The following is a 21,170-nucleotide window of genomic DNA, read 5'->3' as shown; positions in this document are numbered from 1 at the left end:
GTAGTTTGCTCAGCATGGCGTTGATAAATGCATTTTAAAATCTAGAGAGGGTACTCTGTGAGACCCCTCCAGCTGCTGCTATGACCCCTTGATAGCTCCCTGAGGCAAGTAGGTGGCGGGAGCATAATACCTCCACATGGGTGGGTATGCTGTGAGTCCTTAGTGTTCTGCGCTGCAGTATGGGTTGTAGCTCAGCTATCAGATCAAGTATCATGGCTGAATTCAACCTATACCTCTCATATATTTCCTCCTCTGTCAGGTTAAAAAGTGTAATGCGCACTCTGAAAATGCGCTCCTGTCTCCTCCTCCCTCTCCTCAAACCTGCCAACATCCTCATCCTCCTCGCCATGACGTAGAGTGCAGCCATTGTGGAAAAGAGTCTGAGGCATTCTGGGCCTCTTTATATAGGTTGCACCTGGTTACCACCTGGTTTCACTTAGTGGTATTTTGCATGTGCAAAATGCCATTCTGTGAAAAATCGCAATTTGCGATTTTTTGAATCATCTATTTGCGACTTGGATTTTGCGTCTCACAATTTGTGCCTCGCAAATTCCTACTGGAAATACCGAATCGCAAAATGCGACTCTCAAAACCAGGTCGCAACGCAAAAAAACGAATTTTTTGCAATTTCTTATTTTTGTTCTGCGAATGCCTTTCACGCATCACAGACCACGTTTTTGCACTCGCAAACGGCCGATTTTTGCGATTCGCACCATTTGCGAGTGCAAAAAAGTTTCATACATCTGGCCCCTAGTCTCTAAAGTTTAGGCAAGCTAGGGTTAAGGTATAGCCCTTGCTCTAAAGTTCTTTCTGAAAGACAAGGGGTTAGGTAGGTTATGTACACCCTACACCATCCTAACACACACCATGTCTACAGCTGGACCTAGCTCTGATCTGGTCATGGGATCTGTAGGAGGCTGGCATGGCTTATAGTGGGTACCCTGTGGTACTTACACCCTGTGCCAGGTCCAGTTATCCCTTATTAGTATAATAGAGGTGTTTCTAGCAGTTTAGGCTGATAGAAGGTAGCTACGGCAAAGCAGCTTAGGCTGAACTAGGAGACATGCAAAGCTCCTACTATACCACTTATATCATATGCACAATATCATAAGAAAACACAATACTTAGAGTTACTAAAAATAAAGGTACTTTGTTTTTATGACAATATGCCACAAGTATCTCAGTGAGCACCCTCAGTAAGAAGGTAAGTAACATACACAAGTTATATGTACACAAACCCAAAACAGGTAAGTAAGAGTCAGAAAAGTAATACAAACAGTGTGGAATTATAATAGATTGCAATAGGCAGACATAGGTCTAGGGGCAACACAAACCATATACTCCAAAAGTGGAATGCGAATCACAAATGGACCCCAGACCTATGGGAGCTTGTAGAGGGTCACTGGGACTGTAAGAAAACAGTCACGGTGTCCAAGATACCCCACCCCAAGACCCTGAAAAGTAGGAGTAAAGTACACCTACTACCCCAAAAGAGCACAATAGTCGTGATAGGGGGATTTTGCTAGAACAACAAACAACAGCAGTGCACTGAAAACGGATTCCTGGAGCTGAGGACCTGCAAAGCAAGGGGACCATGTCTAATAGTTGCGACAGTGTCCGGGGGGGCAGGAGCCCAGAAAACCCCGGATAAAGGTGCAAGGAAGCTGCCTCCTGATGGAAGAAGCTTGGAATTCTGCAAGAACGAAGAGGACTAGGAACTTCTCCTTTGGATGGAAGATGTCCCACGTCGCGATGAAGGTTGCAGAAGTGTTCCCAAGCAGAAATACCGCAAACAGGCCTTGCTAGCTGCAAGGGTCGCGGTAGAGGTTTTTGGGTGCTGCTGAGGACCAGGAAGGACCAGGATGTCGTCCCTTGGAGGAGGAGACAGAGGGGGCGCTCAGCAACTCAGAGAGCCCTCACAGGAGCAGGCAACACCCTGAATAGGCACTTGGAAGATTTGTGAACCGGAGTCCACGCAGCATTACAAAAGAGGTTCCCACGACGTCAGAGGCCAACTCAGCGGGTTGAGCACTGCAGGACGGAGTGCTGGGGACCCAGGCTAGGCTGTGCACGAAGGAAATCCTGGAAGAGTTCACAGAAGCCGGAGCAGCTGCAAATCATGCAGTACACAGGTTTGCAGTCTAGCGTGGGGGGGCAAGGACTTACCTCCACCAAACTTGGACTGAAGGATCACTGGACTGTGGGAGTTACTTGGATAGAGTTCCTGTGTTCCAGGGACTACGCTCATCAGGATGAGAGGGGACCCAGAGGACCAGTGATGCAGTCTTTTGGTGCCTGCGTTAGCAGGGGGAAGATTCCATCGACCCACAGGAGATTTCTTCTTGGCTTCTGGTGCAGGGTGAAGGCAGGTGACCCCCAGAGCATGCACCACCAGGAAACAGTCGAGAAAGCCGTCAGGATGAGACGCTACAATGTTGCTGGTAGTCATCTTGCTACTTTGTTGCGGTTTTGCAGGCGTCCTGGAGCAGTCAGTGGTCGACCCTTGGTAGAAGTCGAAGAGGGAGATGCAGAGGAACTCTGGTGAGCTCTTGCATTCGTTATCTGAAGAATTCCCTAAAGTAGAGACCCTAAACAGCCAGAAAAGGAGGTTTGGCTACCAAGAAAGGAGGATTGGCTACCAAGAAAGGTTAGAGCCTATCAGAGGGGGTCTCTGACGTCACCTGCTGGCACTGGCCACTCAGAGCAGTCTAGTGTGCCCCCAACACACTGTTTCCAAGATGGCAGAGGTCTGGGACACACTGGAGGAGCTCTGGGCACTTCCCCTGGGAATTACTGGTCAGGGGAGTGGTCACTCCCCTTTCCTTTGTCCAGTTGCGCGCCAGAGCAGGGCTGGGGGATCCCTGAACTGGTGTAGACTGGCTTATGCAGAGATGGGCACCATCTGTGCCCATCAAAGCATTTCCAGAGGCTGGGGGAGGCTACTCCTCCCCAGCCCTTCACACCTATTTCCTTAGGGAGAGGGTGTAACAACTCTCAGCTGCAGTGGAAACCCCGGAAAGGCAGTTTGGCAGTACCCGGGTTCTGTGCTAGAGACCTGGGGGATCATGGAATTGTCCCCCCAATACCAGAATGGTATTGGGGGGACAATTCCATGTTCTTAGACATGTTACATGGCCATGTTCAGAGTTACCATTGTGACGCTATACATAGGTAGTGACCTATGTATAGTGCACACTTGTAATGGTGTCCCCGCACTCACAAAGTTCAGGGAATTTGCCCTGAACGATGTTAAGGCACCTTGGCTAGTGCCAGGGTGCCCACACACTAAGTAACTTGGCACCCAACCTTCACCAGGTGAAGGTTAGACATATAGGTGACTTATAAGTTACTTATGTGCAGTGTAAAATGGCTGTGAAATAATGTGGAGATTATTTCACGCAGGCGTCAGTGGCAGGCCTGTGTAAGAATTGTCTGAGCTCCCTATGGGTGGCAAAAGAAATACTGCAGTCCATAGGGATCTCCTGGAACCCCAATACCCTGGGTACCTCAGTACCATATACAAGGGAATTATATGGGTGTACCAGTGTGCCAATGAGAATTGGTAAATGTATTCACTGGCCTGCAGTGACAAATTTAGAAAGCAGAGAGAGCATAAACACTGAGGTTCTGGTTAGCAGAGCCTCAGTGATACAGTTAGGCACCACACAGGGAACACATACAGGGCACATACTATGAGCACTGGGGTCCTGCCTGGCAGGATCCCAGTGACACAAGGGCTAAAACATACATACATACAGTGAAATTGGGGGTAACATGCCAGGCAAGATGGTACTTCCCCCTGCAACCGCAGGCAACAAAAGACTGCATCACCGGTCCTCTGGGTCCCCTCTCAGCACAACGAGCGTGGTCCCTGGAACTCAGCAACTCTGTCCAAGTGACTCCCACAGTCCAGTGACTCTTCAGTCCAAGTTTGGTGGAGGTAAGTCCTTGCTTCCCCACGCTAGACTGCATTGCTGGGTACTGCGTGATTTGCAGCTGCTCCGGCTCCTGTGCACTCTTCCAGGATTTCCTTCATGCACAGCCAAGCCTGGGTCCCTGACACTCTAACCTGCAGTGCACAACCTTCTGAGTTGTCCTCCGGCGTCGTGGGACTCCCTTTTCTGACTTTGGGTGGACTCTGGTTCACTCCTCTTCTAAGTGCCTGATCTGGTACTTCTGCGGGTGCTGCCTGCTTCTGTGAGGGCTCCCTGACTTGCTGGGCGCCCCCTCTGTCTCCTCATCCAAGTGGCGACATCCTGGTCCCTCCTGGGCCACAGCAGCACCCAAAAACCTTAACCGCAACCCTTGCAGCTAGCAAGGCTTGTTTGTGGTCTTTCTGCGTGGGAACACCTCTGCAAGCTTTTTCACAATGTGGGACATCCATCCTCCAAAGGGGAAGTTCCTAGTCCTCTTCGTTCTTGCAAAAACAGCAAGCTTCTTCCATCCGGTGGCAGCTCCTTTGCACCCTCAGCTGGCATTTCCTGGGCATCTGCCCACTCTCGACACTGTCGCGACTCTTGGACTTGGTCCGTTGTCTTACAGGTACTCAGGTCCGGAAATCCACTGTTGTTGCTTTGCTGGTGTTGGTTTTCCTTGCAGAATCCCCCTATCACGACTTCTGTGCTCTCTGGGGGTTGTAGGTACACTTTACATCTACCTTACAGGGTCTTGGGGTGGGCTATTTTTCTAACTCTCACTGTTTTCTTACAGTCCCAGCGACCCTCTACAAGCTCACATAGGTTTGGGGTCCATTTGTGGTTCGCATTCTACTTTTGGAGTATATGGTTTGTGTTGCCCCTATACCTATGTGCTCTTATTGCAATCTACTGTAACTTTACACTGCTTGCATTACTTCCTTTTGCTATTACTACATAATTTTGGTATTGTGTACATATATCTTGTGTATATTTGTCATCCTCATACTGAGGGTACTCACTGAGATACTTTTGGCATATTGTCATAAAAATAAAAGTACCTTTATTTTTAGTATATCTGTGTATTGTATTTTACTATGATATTGTGCATATGACACCAGTGGTATAGTAGGAGCTTTGCATGTCTCCTAGTTCAGCCTAAGCTGCTCTGCTATAGCTACCTTCTATCAGCCTAAGCTGCTAGAAACACCTCTTCTACACTAATAAGGGATAACTGGACCTGGCACAAGGTGTAAGTACCTCTGGTACCCACTACAAGCCAGGCCAGCCTCCTACAGTATGGCCTCAACTTTTTCAGTGCCCAGACCACAGCAAAGACCTCCCTCTCTATGGCAGACCAACGCTTTTCTCTAGGGGTCAACCTTCTGCTGATAAAAGAAACTGGTTGATCCTGGCCCTCAGAATTGAGTTGTGATAAGACTGCCCCTACCCCTAATTCAGATGCATCAGTTTGAACAATTAATTTCTTGGAGTAACATGGGCTTTTTAAGACAGGTGCACAGCACATGGCCTGTTTGAGCTCTTCAAAAGCTTTCTGACAGCTAGCTGTCCATAACACCTTCTTAGGCATTTTCTTACTTGTGAGATCATTAAGAGGGGCTGCTATGGAGCCATACTTCTTGATGGATCTCCTGTAATACCCTGTGAGGCCTAAAAAGTCTCTCACCTGGGTCTGAGTTGTAGGGGGAACCCAATCCATGATTGTCTGGATTTTCCCCTGTAGTGGTGCAATCTGTTCTCCACCTACGAGGTGGTCCAGATACACCACTTTCACCTGCCCTATCTGGCTCTTTGAGGCCTTGATAGTGAGGCCTGTCTTTTGCATGGCCTCCAAAACTTTCCTAAAGGTGGACCAGGTGCTCACCCCAGGTTGAGCTAAAGACAGCAATATCATCAAGATATGCTGCACTGAAAGCCTCCAACCCTTGCAGGACTGTGTTCACCAACCTCTGAAAAGTGGCAGGTGCATTTTTCAAACCAAAGGGCATCACTGTAAATTGGTAGTGCCCTCCTGTAGTTGGAAATGCAGGCTTTGGTTTAGCATCTTCTGCCAATCTGATCTGCCAATACCCTGCAGTCATATCAAAAGTGCTAAGATACTTGGCAGAAGCCAGTGTATCAATGAGCTCATCTGCCCTGGGTATAGGGTGAGCATCAGTTTTTGTTACCTGATTGAGCCCTCCATAATCTACAGAAAATTTCATCTCCCTCTTTCCATCTTTGGTGTGAGGTTTTGGTACAAGCACCACCGGGCTAGCCCGTGGGCTTTCAGAAGGTTCAATCACCCCCAAGTCCAACATTTCCTGCACCTCTTGTTTAATGCAGTTTCTGGCATGGTCAGGCTGCCTATAAGTTTTACTTTTGACAGGCAGGCTGTCTCCAGTGTCAATTGTGTGTTCACACCAGGATGTTGTACCTGGTACAAGTGAAAAGAGGTCTGAAAATTGGCTTAGGAGATTGATGCAGTTGTCTTTCTGTTCTGGAGTCAGACAATCTGCTAAAACTACTCCCTCCACTAAGGCATCTGCTTCAGTGGCGGAGAAGAGATCAGGGAGAGGGACACTCTTTTCTTCCTGTCCCTCATCTGTTGCCATGAGCAGGTTGAGATCAGCCCTGTCATAGTAGGGTTTTAGGCGGTTGACATGAATCACCCTAAGGCGACTCCTGGCAGTGCCCAGGTCTACCAAATAGGTAACCTCACCCTTTTTCTCAACAATTAGATGCGATCCACTCCATTTGTCTTGGAGTGCTCATGGGGCCACCGGCTCCAATACCCACACCTTCTGTCCTGGTTGGTACTGGATCAGAACAGCCTTCTGGTCATGCCATTGCATTTGCAGCTCCTGACTGGCCTGAAGGTTTTTGCTGGCCTTTTTCATGTACTCAGCCATTCTGGGTCTTAGGCCAAGTACATAATCCACTATGTCCTGTTTAGGAGCTTTTAAAGGTTGTTCCCAACCCTCCTTCACAAGAGTGAGTGGACCTCTTACAGGGTGCCCAAAGAGGAGTTCAAAGGAGCTGAAGCCCACTCCTTTCTGGGATTCCTCCTTGTAAGCAAAAAGGAGGCAAGGTAACAGGACATCCCGTCTCCTCCTGAAGTTTTCAGGGAGTCCCATTATCATTCCTTTGAGAGATTTATTAAACCTCTCAACCAGTCCATTTGTCTGTGGATGGTAAGGGGTAGTGAACTTGTAGGTAACACCACACTCCTTCCACATTGTTTTCAAGTATGCAGACATGAAGTTGCTACCTCTGTCTGATACTACCTCTTTAGGAAAACCCACCCTAGAAAAGATTCCCAGGAGGGCCTTTGCCACTGCAGGAGCTGTAGTGGTCTTTAAAGGTATGGCTTCAGGATATCTTGTGGCATGGTCCACAACCACCAAGATAAATATATTGCCTGAAGCAGTAGGAGGGTCAAGGGGGCCAACTATGCCAACCCCTACCCTTTCAAAGGGCACCCCAACTACTGGAAGTGGAATTAGAGGGGCCTTTGGAGTGCCACCAGTCTTGCCACTGGCTTGGCAGGTCACACAAGACTTGCAAAAATCTTTGGTGTCCACTGACATATGAGGCCAGTGAAACAAGGGGACAAGTCTTTCCCAAGTTGTTATCTGGCCCAAATGCCCAGCCAAAGGAATGTCATGTGCTAGAGTGAGAAGAAACTCTCTGTACTGCAGGGGAATGACCATTCTCCTGGCTACTCCAGGTTTTGGGTCCCTTGCCTCTGTGTACAAGAGGTTATCTTCCCAGTATACTCTATGACTGTCACTGACATCCCCATTTTGCTGTTTGACAGCTTGCTGTCTGAGACCCTCTAATGTGGGACAGGTTTGCTGTGCCACACTCAGCTCTTCCCTGGCAGGCCCCCCTCCACCCATAAGCTCAGAAGTGTCTGCTGCCAGCTCCTCTGGTGTAGGTTCTGCACAATAAGGAAATTCCTCTTCCTCAGAAGGGGAATCATCTGTAGAGGGAGGGATAGTGGGTAGGGATTTACCCTTGCTACCCCTAGCTTTTGGGAGTACTTGGTCCATTGTTCCAGGATCCAAGATACCTTGTCCTTTTTGCTTTTTCGCCTGAGCCTTGGTTAAAGCAAAAATATGCCCAGGAATGCCCAGCATTGCTGCATGAGCCTCCAACTCCACTTCTGCCCAAGCTGATGTCTCTAAATCATTCCTTAGTAGACAGTCTACAGGTAAATCTGAGGCAACCACAACTTTCTTTGGACTAGTAACCCCCCCTCCCCCAGTTGAGATTCACAACAGCCATGGGGTGGCTAAGAGTGTTGTTATGAGCGTCTGTCACTTGGTACTGCTGACCAAGTAGGTGTTGTTCAGGGTGGACCAGTTTTTCTATCACCATAGTTACACTGGCTCCTGTGTCCCTGTAGGCCTGAACCTCAACACCATTTATTAGGGGAAGTTGCTTGTACTTATCCATATTAAGGGGACAAGCAACCAAGGTGGCCAAATCAATGCCACCCTCAGAGACTTAAATAGCCTCCGTGGTCTCCCTAACGACCAACCCAAACTACATTGCCAATGGTGAGCCCAGCTACACCCTTGAATTGGCTATTAGTAGTAGATTCCCACCACCACCACTGCTATTCATAGGGGCACTAGAATTTGCAGCAGGGGTTGTGGTGGTGGGAGGTTTGGTGTTTTTCTTTGGACAGCTGCAATCAGTTGCCCAATGGCCTTTGACTTTACACAAATAACACCAAGGCTTTTTAGGTTGATTATTGGAAGAGGATTTGGACCCACCACCCCCGGAGGATTTTTGTGGGCCTGATGAAGACTCAGAATGTTTACTTTTGTCCCCACCCTTCTCAGAAGACTTACCAGCATTCTTATTGCCATCCTTGTCACCCCCTGTATGAACTTTTCTGTTTACCCTTGTTCTGACCCAATTGTCTGCCTTCTTTCCCAATTCTTGGGGAGAGGTCAGATCCGAGTCCACTAGGTATTGGTGCAACAAGTCAGACACACAGTTGTTCAGAATATGCTCTCTCAAAACAAGATTGTACAGGCTTTCATAGTCAGATACCTTACTGCCATGTAACCACCCTTCCAAGGCCTTCACTGAACAGTCCACAAAATCTGTCCAGTCTTGAGAAGACTCTTTTCTGGTGTCTCTGAACGTAATCCTGCACTGTTCAGTGGTTAAGCCAAATCCATCCAAAAGTGCATCTTTCAAAACTTTGTAGTTGTTAGCTTCACTTTCTCTAAAAGTAAGGAGCCTATCCCTACCCTTTCCAGTGAAAGATAGCCACAAAATAGCAGCCCACTGCCTTTGAGGGACCAACTGTACCATACAGGCCCTCTCAAGTGCAGAAAACCACTTATTAATGTCACCCCCCTCCTTGTAAGGGGGGACTATCTTGTGCAGATTCCTGGAATCTTGCTTTCTCTAACAGGATTGCTATCAGGAATACTGTTGCTGCCACCATGGGGAACTAACCCCAACCTCTGTCTTTCCTTCTCTATGTCTAGGTATTCCCTATCTAAGGCCAGATGCTGCTGTTTAAGCTTCAGTCTGGTCTCTTCAACCCTCAACTTTTTGAGTTCACTTTCTAACAAGTTATCCTCAGGGTGGGTGGGTTGGGAATGCTTTGACACAGATGACAAATTGGAAACTTCAGAGGGGGACCTGTCCCTAACTGTCTGGACCCTGGTAACCTGGCCTCTAGGGATAAAGGATGCCCTACTGTTATGGGAACCTTTCTCACTGCCAGCATCACTGGGTGCCCTGCTAGGGGGCAGGCCCTTGTCAGAACCCTCCCCTGCTTCTTCAGGGGGATCCTCTCAATCAGACTGGGAAGCCTCTCCCTTTTCTAATCTCTCATAGGTTGCATTAACAGTTTTGAGAATTGAATCTACAACAGACATGATAGAAAAGGTTTAAGGATAGTGAGAAGAAAGAAAAAGTTTTAGAACTTTTGAAAGCACGAAGAAAAAAAAAACTTTTTCTAACTTTTAGAAGTTTTGAGAAACTTTTCAGAACTTTGCAAAAAGTTTTAGGATAGAAAAGCAAACTTTTGGGCTTAAGTGTACATACACTGAACTGTTTGGTATATGATTCTCTTATGAAAAGTACAAAATGACAAAGTGGTAAAGCAGTTGCAAGTACTTATCCCACCGCTGCACCACCAATATAGGAGGCTGGCCTGGCTTATAGTGGGTACCCTGTGGTACTTAGACCCTGTGCCAGGTCCAGTTATCCCTTATTAGTAGAATAGAGGTGTTTCTAGCAGCTTAGGCTGATAGAAGGTAGCTACGGCAAAGCAGCTTAGGCTGAACTAGGAGACATGCAAAGCTTCTACTATACCACTTATATCATATGCACAATATCATAAGAAAACACAATACTCAGTTACTAAAAATAAAGGTACTTTATTTTTATGACAATATGCCACAAGTATCTCAGTGAGTACCCTCAGTAAGAAGGTAAGTAATATACACAAGTTATATGTACACAAACCCAAAACAGGTAAGTAAGAGTCAGAAAAGTAATGCAAACAGTGTGGAATTACAATAGATTGTAATAGGCAGACATAGGTTTAGGGGCAACACAAACCATATACTCCAAAAGTGGAATGCGAATCACGAATGGACCCCAGACCTATAAGAGCTTGTAGAGGGTCCCTGGGACTGTAAGAAAACAGTCAGGGTGTCCAAGATACCCCACCCCAAGACCCTGAAAAGTAGGAGTAAAGTAAACCTACTACCCTAAAAGAGCACAATAGTCGTGATAGGGGGATTCTGCAAGAACAACAAACACCAGCAGTGCACTGAAAACGGATTCCTGGACCTGAGGACCTGCAAAGCAAGGGGACCAAGTACAATAGTCGTGACAGTGTCCAGGGGGGGTAGGAGCCCAGAAAACCCTGGATGAAGGTGCAAGGAAGCTGCCTCTGGATGGAAGAAGCTTGGAATTCTGCAAGAACGAAGAGGACTATGAACCTATCCTTCGGATGGAAGATGCCCCACGTCACGATGAAGGTTGCAGAAGTGTTCCCATGCAGAAATACCACAAACAGGCCCTGCTATCTGCAAGGGTCGCGGTAGAGGTTTTTGGATGCTGCTGAGGACCAGGAAGGACCAGGACGTCGCCCCTTGGAGGAGGAGACAGAGGGGGCGCTCAGCAACTCAGAGAGCCCTCACAGAAGCAGGAAGCACCCGCAGAAGCACCTGAACAGGCACTTGGAAGATTTGTGAACCAGAGTCCACGCAGAGTTACAAAAGAGGGTCTCACGATGTCGGAGGCCAACTCAGCGAGTTGTGCACTGCAGGACGGACTGCTGGGGACCCAGGCTAGGCTGTGTACGAAGGAAATCCTGGAAGAGTGCACAGAAGCCGGAGCAGCTGCAAATCACGCAGTACACAGGTTTGCAGTCTAGCGTGGGGAGGCAAGGACTTACCTCCACCAAACTTGGACTGGAGGATCACTGGAGTGTGGGAGTCACTTGGATCGAGTTCCTGTGTACCAGGGACCACGCTCGTCAGGATGAGAGGGGACCCAGAGGACCGGTGATGCAGTCTTTTGGTGCCTGCGTTAGCAGTGGGAAGATTCTGTCGACCCACTGGAGATTTCTTCTTGGCTTCTGGAGCAGGGTGAAGACAGGTGACCCCCAGAGCATGCACCAGTCGAGAAAGCCGGCAGGATGAGGCGCTACAATGTTGCTGGTAGTCGTCTTGCTACTTTGTTGCAGTTTTGCAGGCATCCTGGAGCAGTCAGCGGTCGATCCTTGGTAGAAGTCGAAGAGGGAGATGTAGAGGAACTCTGGTGAGCTCTTGCATTTGTTATCTGAAGAATTCCACAAAGCAGAGACCCTAAATAGCCAGAAAAGGAGGTTTGGCTACCAAGAAAGGAGGATTGGCTACCAAGAAAGGTAAGAGCCTATCAGAGGGGGTCTCTGACGTCACCTGCTGGCATTGGCCACTCAGAGCAGTCCAGTGTGCTCCCAATACCTCTGTTTCCAAGATGGCAGAGGTCTGGGACACACTGGAGGAGCTCTGGGCACTTCCCCTGGGAGGTACTGGTCAGGGGAGTGGTCACTCCCCTTTCCTTTGTCCAGTTTCACGCCAGAGCATGGCTGGGGGATCCCTGAACCGGTGTAGACTGGCTTATGCAGAGATGGGCACAGGCTGTGCCCATCAAAGCATTTCCAGAGGCAGGGGGAGGCTACTCCTCCCCAGCCCTTCACACCTATTTCCAAAGGGATAGGGTGTAACACCCTCTCTCAAGGGAAATCCTTTGTTCTGCCTTTCTGGGCCAGGGCTGCCTGGACCCCAGGAGGGCAGATTCCTGTCTGAGGGGTTGGCAGCAGCAGCTGCAGTGGAAACCCCGGAAAGGCAGTTTGGCAGTACCCGGGTTCTGTGCTAGAGACCTGGGGGATCATGGAATTGTCCCCCCAATACCAGAATGGTATTGGGGTGACAATTGCATGATCTTAGACATGTTACATGGCCATGTTCGGAGTTACCATTGTGACGCTATACATAGGTAGTGACCTATGTATAGTGCACGCGTGTAATGGTGTCCCCACACCCACAAAGTTAGGGGAATTTGCCCTGAACGATGTGGGGGCAGCTTGGCTAGTGCCAGGGTGCCCACACACTAAGTGACTTGGCACCCAACCTTCACCAGGTGAAGGTTAGACATATAGGTGACTTATAAGTTACTTATGTGCAGTGTAAAATGGCTGTGAAATAACGTGGACGTTATTTCACGCAGGCTGCAGTGGCAGGCCTGTGTAAGAATTGTCTAGCTCCCTATGGGTGCAAAAGAAATGCTGCAACTCATAGTGATCTTCTGGAACCCCAAATGCCCTGGGTACCTCAGTACCATATACAAGGGAATTATATGGGTGTACCAGTGTGCCAATGAGAATTGCTAAATTTAGTCACTAGCCTGCAGTGAAAAATGTAGAAAGCAGAGAGAATAAACACTGAGGTTCTGGTTAGCAGAGCCTCAGTGATACAGTTAGGCACCACACAGGGAACACATACAGGGCACATACTATGAGCACTGGGGTCCTGCCTGGCAGGATCCCAGTGACACTAGGGCTAAAACATACATACATACAGTGAAATTGGGGGTGACATGCCAGGCAAGATGGTACTTTCCTACAGGCTCTCCTTATGTGGACCTGACCTTCAAGGAATTGAGGGGCTGTGCTCAGAAAGGAAGCTAGACATGGGAAAGAACCCTAACAAGAGTCTGCTCTTGAGCGTTCTCCTTCAGGACGATGAAGAACATGTTGGTAGCCAGAAGAAGGAGGAGGAAAAAGGAGACTCTAACCCCACTGAGTTAGAGAATGATATTCTAGGCCCAGGGGAGGGATCTTTAAAGGATCTTGCAGATCCTAGCAGACCAATTAGTGTAGCTGGTAATGGGAGGGGATGTCAGACATGTAGGGCTCGCTTTACACCCAGAGGACAGGTAGCTAGGGTCACTAAGACTAGGGAAAGATCCACTACTGCCCACTCTCATGTCTGTTACTTCAGTGTCTGAGGGGTCACACTGCACAACTCCAGGGGATGACTTTATAGATGGAGAGCTCAGGAAACTGAGACTGGAGGAGGCCAGGCTGAGGCTGCAGCTGCAACAGCTAGCCCTAGATAGGGAGGCCTTGACAGTGGAGAGGGAAAGGCAGGGGTCGGGGTTAGCACCCCATGGTGACAGCAGCAAAAGCTCACGTTTCAGGGATTATAGAGTCAGGGAGGACTCCTTGGATTCCAGAAACTTGCACAAAATTGTTCCCCATGCAAGGTGGGGGATGACATCTACAAGAGGTTTGCTGCACTTGATAGGGCCTGTAAAGTTCAGAGGGTCCTTCAAAGGCAGTGGACTGCTATTCTCTGGTTGTCCTTTTCTGATAAGGGGAGATATAGACTTCACACTGTCAGAGAGGCATATGCAGACAACTACAACACTCTCAAAACAGCACTCTTAGATGGTTGAAGTCTCACCACTGAACAATACAGAATCAAGTTCAGGGAGACCATAAAATAGGCCTCACAGGGTTGGGATGGCTTTGTGGACTGTTCTGTTATAGCTTTAGAGGACTGGTTACATGGCAGCCAAGTGTCTGATTATGAGTGCTGGTATAATCTATTACTGAGAGAGCATATTTTGAATAATTGTGTGTCTGACTTGTTGCACCAGTACTTGGTAGACTCAGATCTGACCTCTCCCCAAGAATTGGGAAAGGAGACAGACAAATGGGTCAGAACAAGGGTGAGCAGGAAAGCTCATATGGGGGTGACAAGGACAAGAAGAAGGATGGTAAGTCTAATGACAAAGGTGGGGACAAAAATAAAAGTAAAGAGTCTTCATTAGGCCCACAAAACTCTTCTGGGGGTGGGTCTAAATCCTCTTCTCATCACAATCAGAATAGAAAGCCTTGGTGCTATATTTTTTAGAAACAAAGGCCATAGGGCAGGAGACAGCTCTTGCACTAAGAAAAGCACTAAATCTCCCATCCACTACACCCACTGCTACAACTAGTACCCCTAGCATTAGCAGTGGTAGTGGGAAAACTAATACTACAAACAGCCAGTCCAAGAGTATAGCAGGGCTCACTCTGGGAAATGTAGTGGGAGTTGGTTTAGTTAGGGAAACCACTGAGGCGGTTTTAGTCTCTGATGGTGATTGCCACCCTTGTTGCTTGTCCCCTTAACATGGATAACTACAAGCAACAGCCGCTAATAAACGGTGTTCAGGTTGAAGCCTACAGGGACACAGGTGCCAGTGTCACCATGGTGATTGAAAAACTGGTGTCCCCTAAGCACCACCCCATGGCAGTTGTTGATCTCAACTGGGGGCGGGGGTACTGGTCCTAAAAAAGTTGTGGTGTCTACAGACCTACCTGTAGAGTGTCTACTAAGGAAAAGCTTGGGAGACTTCAGCTTAGGCTGAAGTAGAGTTGGAGGCCCAGGCAGCCATGCTGGGCATTGTTGAGCATATGTTTGCTTTAACAAGGGTTCAGGCCAAGAAGAGAAGGGAACAGGGAAACTTGGAACCTGAAAATCTAGACCAAGAGCTTCCCAAAAGAAGGGTTACGAAGGGTAGAAATTATCCCCTATCCCTCCCTCCACTGATGATTCCCCCTTTGAGGAGGAGGAATCAACTCCTTTGACAGAACCTACATCTGAAGAACTTCAAGCTGACACAGCTGAACTCTTAGGTACAGGGGGCCTGCCAGGGAGGAGTTAAGTGTGGCTTAGCAAACTTGCCCCACACCTGAGAGTTTGAGACAGCAAGCTGTCAAAGAAGAAGCAGGGGATGTCAGTGGCACCCACAGGTTATACTGGGATAACAACATCCTGTATTCAGAATCTAGGGAACCCAAACCTGGTGCTACCAGAAGATTTGTGATCCCTCTGCAATACAGAGAGTTTTTGATGACTTTAGCCCATGACATTCCCCTTGCTGGGCACCAGGGGCACAGTAAAACGTGGGACAGACTGGTCCCTCACTTTCACTGGCCTCACATGGCAGAAGATACAAAAGAGTTTTGCCGCTCCTGTGTCACCTGTCAATCTAGTGGCAAGACAGGTGGTACCCCAAAGACCCCCTTAATCCCACTGCCACTGGTTGGGGTATCCTTTGAAAGGGTAGGGGTTGACATTGTTGGCCCCCTTGACCCTCCCACAGCTTCTGGAAATAGGTTCATACTGGTGATGGTGGACCATGCCACCAGGTATCCAGAAGCCATACCTCTTAGGACCACTACAGCTCCTGCAGTGGCCAAAGCCCTACTGGGAATCTTTTCCAGGTTGGGTTTCCCAAAAGAGGTTGTATCAGACAGGGGTAGCAACTTCATGTCTGCATACTTGAAAGCAATGTGGAAAGAGCGTGGTGTAACATTCAAATTCACCACACCATACCATCCCGAACAAATGGGTTGGTTGAGCGTTTTAATAAAACACTCAAATGTATGATAATGGGACTCTGAAAAACTCAGGAAGAGATGGGATGTTCTATTACCATGCCTCCTCTTTGCCTGCAGGGAGGTTCCCCAAAAAGGAGTGGACTACAGCCCCTTTTAACTCCTCTTTGGTCACCCTGTTAGGGGTCCTCTAGCACTTGTGATAGCTCCCTAAACAAGATATAGTGGATTATGTACTTGGCCTCAGATCAAGGATGGCTGAGTACTTGAAGAAGGCCAGTAAGAACCTTCAGGCAAGCTAAGAATTACAAAGCCAATGGCATGACCAGAAGGCTGTCCTGACTGTGTACCAACCAGAGCAGAAAGTGTGGGTCCTGGATCCTGTAGCACTAAGAGCCCTCCAAGACAAATGGAGTGGACCATACATAGTAATGGAAAAAAGGGTGGGGTCCCTTATTTGGTAGACGTTGGCACTCCAAGAAATCATCTCAGAGTACTTCATGTGAACCGCCTAAAGCCCTACTATGACAGGGCTGACTTAACCCTGCTCATAACCACTGATGAGGGACAGGAACATAAGAGTGACCCTCTCCCTGACCTCTTTTCTAATTCTGCAGCTGAAGGTTCAGTTGAGGGGGTAGTCTTAGCAGATTGCCTTTCCCAGTCTCAAAATGAAGACTGCAGAAATCTCTTAGGACAGTTCTCAGAACTGTTTTCCCTTACACCTGGTCAAACCACATGGTGTGAACACACCATTGATACAGAGGACGGTTTGCATGTCAAGAGTGAAATCTACAGGCAACCTGATCATGTAGGAGATTGCATCAAAGCAGAGGTGCAAAAGATGCTTGACCTAGGAGTCATTGAGCACTCATATAGCCCCTGGGCTAGCCCAGTGGTGCTGGTCCAATAACCACACTCTCAGAATGGGAAAAGAGAGATGAGGTTTTGTGTTGACTATAGGTGGCTCAATATGGTAACCAATCCACATGCTCATCCAGCTCCCAGGGCAGAAGAGCTCATATATACACTGGCACCTGCCAAGTATCTCAGCACTTTTGACCTTAGTGCAGGCTATTGGCAGATTAAGTTGTCAGAAGATGCTAAACCAAAGACAGCATTTTCAACCATTTGGGTCACTACCAATTCACAGTAATGCCATTTGGTCTGAAGAATGCACCTGCCACTTTTCAGAGGTTGGTGAATACAGTCCTCCAAGGTTGGTCAGGAAGCCTTCAGTGCAGCATATCTAGATGATATAGCTGTCTTTAGCTCCACCTGGGATGACCATCTGGTCCACCTTTTGAAAGTTTTGGGGGCTCGGCAGAAAGCGGGCCTTACTATCAAGGCTTCAAAGTGCCAAATAGGGCAGGGGAAAGTGGTTTATCTGGGACACCTGGTAGGTAGGGATCAGATTCACCAACTACAGGGGAATATCCAAACCATTTTGGATTTGACTCCCCTCACCACACAGACCCAGGTCAGAGCCTTCTTAGGTCTTACTGGGCACTACAGGGGGTTCATTAAGAGCTATGGCTCCATTGTTGCCCCTCTTAATTTCTTAATGACCTCACCTCCAAGAAATTGCCTAAAAATATATTCTGGACAGCCAGCTGTCAAAAAGCTTTTGAGGAACTTAAACAGGCCATGTGCTTTGCACCTGTTCTAAAGATCCCAAACTACTCCAAAAAGTTCATAGTTCAGACTGATGCTTCAGAGGTAGGGGTTGTGGCAGACCCCTCACAACTCAATACAGAGGGCCAAGATTGGCCAGTAGCTTTTATTAGCAGAAGGTTGACCTCCCAGAGAAAAGTGTCTGTCAGCCATACAGAGAGAGGCCTTTGCTGTGGTCTGGACCTTGAAGAAGTTGAGACCATACGTTTTTTGTTCTCACTTCATTGTTCAGACAGACGACAAACCTCTCTTACGGCGCAAGCAAATGAAAGGAGAAAACCCAAAATTTTTGTGGTGGTCCATTTCCCTACAGGGTATGGGCTTTACAGTGGAACATGGACCTGGGAGTAACCACTCTAATGCAGATGGACTCTCCAGATATTTCCACTTAGACAAGGAAGACTCATCTGGGCGAGGTTAGCCGTCTTGTTTCTCGTTTTGGGGGGGTGTAGTAAAGTACCCTTTTTTTGGCATGGTAACCCCCCTTTTTATGCCTGATCTTAGTGTGCTTGATGGTGTTGACTGGTATGCTGCTAACCAGGAGCCCAGTGATTATGATGTCCCTTCCAAAACTCTGTATTTCATCCACAATTATCACAAAGGTGCCCCATTATAAGTCCTTAGTATATGGTACCTAGGTGCCTAGGGCATTAGGGTTTCACGGGATCACTATGGGCTGCAGCATATATTTTTCCCCCCATAGGGAGCCCATGCAAAGGCTTCTGCAGGACTGCCAGTGCAGCCTGCGTGAAAAGGTGCAAGCACCCTTTCACTGTCACTTTTCACTACACAAGGTCACTTATAAGTCACCCCTACAGCATGCCTTCCAGTCTAGAGGGCAGAGTGCAAAGTACCTGTGTTTGAGGGTCCTCCTGCACTATCAGAGGTGCCCCCTCAAACTCCAGGCCCATTTTCCCAGACTTGGTGAGTGCTGGGACGCCATTTTTCACGTGTACTGGAGATAGATCACTACCTATGTCCAGCTACATAATGGTAACTCCGAATATAGGCATGTTTGGTATCAAACATGTTGGAATCATACCCCAAGGCTTTTGCAAGCATTGGTTGTGTGATTCCATGCACTCTGTGGGCTCCTTAGCGGACCCTCATTTCAGCCTTCTGAGGGTTTCCTGGCAGCCCAAGCTGCTGCCAACTCCCAGACAGGTTTCTGTCCTCCTGTTGCTTGAAAAGCTTGAGCCCAGGAAGGCAGAACAAAGGGTTTCCTTTGGAAGAGGGGTGTTACACCCTTCCCTTTGGAAATAGGTGTTACAGGCTTGAGAGAGGTAGCCTCCCCAAGGCACTGGAAATACTTTGAAGGGCACATTTGGGGCCTTCCTTGGATAAACCAGTCTACACCAGTTCAGGGCCCCAGTCCCTGCTCTGGCACAAAACTGGACAAAGGAAAGGGGATTGACCACTCCCCTGCCCAACACCATCCTAGGAGTGGTTCTCAGAGCTCCTCCAGAGGGTCCCTGGGTTTTGCCATCTTGGATTCAAAGTTTACAGGGAACCCTGGGAGTATCTGAATGGCCAGTGCCAGGAGGTGATGCCAGAGCCTCCGATAGATGCTTACCTGGGTAGGTGACCAATCACCGTTTCAGGGCTATTCAGGGTCTCTCCTTTGGGTGGTTCCTCAAATTGGGACTGCAAGACTCAAGCAGGAATCCTCTGCATCCTCCACTTTGACGTCTGATTGAAGAAATTGCATCTGGACTCTTCAGGAACCTACAAGCTACAACAATGAAGCAAGACGCCTCCTGCAACACTGTAGCTCCGGCTTCTTCCAGCAACTGCAACATTTCCCCGGTCGTGCATCCTCTGAGGACAACCTGTCATCAGCCTGCATCAGAAGGAAGAAGGAATCTCCCTTGGGATGAAGGAGTCACTCCCCTGCTTCTGCAGGCACCAACTGCAATGACGACAGGCTGCATGGATCCCCTGTCTGTTGAGCTGCCTGGATCCTGCATCACGGGTGGTGGACTGAAGTGGTCATGATGGCCCTCTCTTCCATCTGTCCAACTTTGGTGGAGGTAAGACCTTACCTCCCAATGCAAGACAGTAAGTCCGTGCACCACGTGTGTTGCAGCTGCCAAGGCTTGGTGGCCTCCTTCCTTAAAGATCTTCGTGCATCTTGAAGCTCCAGCCCCCAGCACTCTATCCTGTGACGCACAGCTTCCTGAGTGGTTCTCCGGTGGCGTGGGAGCCTTTGTCGTAGTGCTGCATGGGCCTTTTCTGCAGCTTTCTAGTCCCCATCCTGTGGGACTCCTGTGTGTGCTGTGTGGCGTTCTGTGGGCTCTGTGTGTCGCTGAGGGCCCCCTCTGACTCCCCTTCCTGGGTAGAGTCCACCTGGTCCTTCCTGGTCTCCGGTATTGCCATTTTCTGCTAACCGCGAGCCTTGCTTGTGCCAAGGCTTGTTGGCGGATTCAGACAACACAAACCTGACTGCAATCCTCCATCTGGTGTGGGACATCACTTGCATCCTCCAGGAACCAGACTGTCTTCTTGGGTGCAGTACTGACTTTTCTTCCCCACCAGTGGTTCTCCTTTTGCACCTTCATCGTGGTTAGCAGGGGATCCTGCTGCTACTGGACACTTCTGTGCTTCTTGGGCTTGGTCCCCTTCTTCCACAGGTCCCTTGTCCAGGAATCCACTGCTGGTGTCTTGCAGTCTCTTCTGGGTTGTTGCATAATTCTTCTCCCCGTTTGGGTGTGTGATCTGGGACACTTTCTGTGATTTCCTCTTGTTTTCTTGGTCGCTGGGGTGGGTTGTGGTACTTACCTTGGGGCTTTTTTAGTACTCCCAGCTCCCCTCTACACACTATACTTGCCTAGGTGGGGACATTCGCATTCCACTTTCTTAGTGTATGGGTCGTGCTCCCCCTAGGCCCATTTCTAACTATTCTGCTTTTCAATAATTGCACTGTTTTCTAACTGTTTTATGCCTATTTCTCCATACTAGTGTATTCAATTTGTGTATTACTTACCTTCTAAGGAAGTATAGCCTCTATGGTATTTTTGGTATTTGTGTCACCAAAATAAATTACCTTTATTTTTGTGACACAGAGGGCCAGATGTAGTAAAAATGTGGATTGCGACTCGCAAATTGTCAGTCACAATCCAGAATGTAGGATGGTGTCCCTGACACCATCTGTGACCCGCAAGGGGGTCGCAAGGGCCCACCTCATTAATATTAATGAGGTGGGTCACAATTTGTGACCCCCTTGCGAGTGGCGGCACTCACAGGGATGGTGGCCTGCTGGAGACAGCAGACCACCATGTATGTGACTGCTTTTAAATAAAGCAGTTTTTTATTTTTGTAATGCAGCCTGTTTTCCTTGAAGGAAAACGAGATACTTTACAAAACATTAAAAATTAAATGTTTTCATTTCATTTTTTCAGAGAAGGCAGTGGTCCATAGTTTTTCATGATATTCACATATTGGGGAAGGGGTCCCATGGGGACCCCTTCCCTTTTGCAAATGGGTTACCACCAGTGTGACACTGGTGGTAACTGTGATTGCTTTGCGACGGCGTTTGCGGTCACAAAACAATACAACATCGTGCTGCGACGCGCAATTAGGAAGGGGAACACCCCTTCCTAATTGCGACTCGCAGTCCTGTTTTGCGAATCGGTAACCAGGTTACCGACTCGCAAAACGGGGATTGG

General features: G+C 48.4%; 1 protein-coding gene across 1 annotated transcript in view; it reads left to right on the top strand.

Moving 5' to 3' along the window:
- The window catches only part of ANO7 (anoctamin 7), a 2,026,240-nt gene that overhangs the window by 1,559,669 nt on the left and 445,401 nt on the right, over nucleotides 1-21,170 (top strand). The window lies entirely within an intron of this gene.

The sequence above is a fragment of the Pleurodeles waltl genome, chromosome 11 (assembly GCF_031143425.1).
Source record: "Pleurodeles waltl isolate 20211129_DDA chromosome 11, aPleWal1.hap1.20221129, whole genome shotgun sequence".
Lineage (NCBI taxonomy): Eukaryota > Metazoa > Chordata > Amphibia > Caudata > Salamandridae > Pleurodeles > Pleurodeles waltl.
This window is presented reverse-complemented; position numbering and strand designations above follow the sequence as displayed.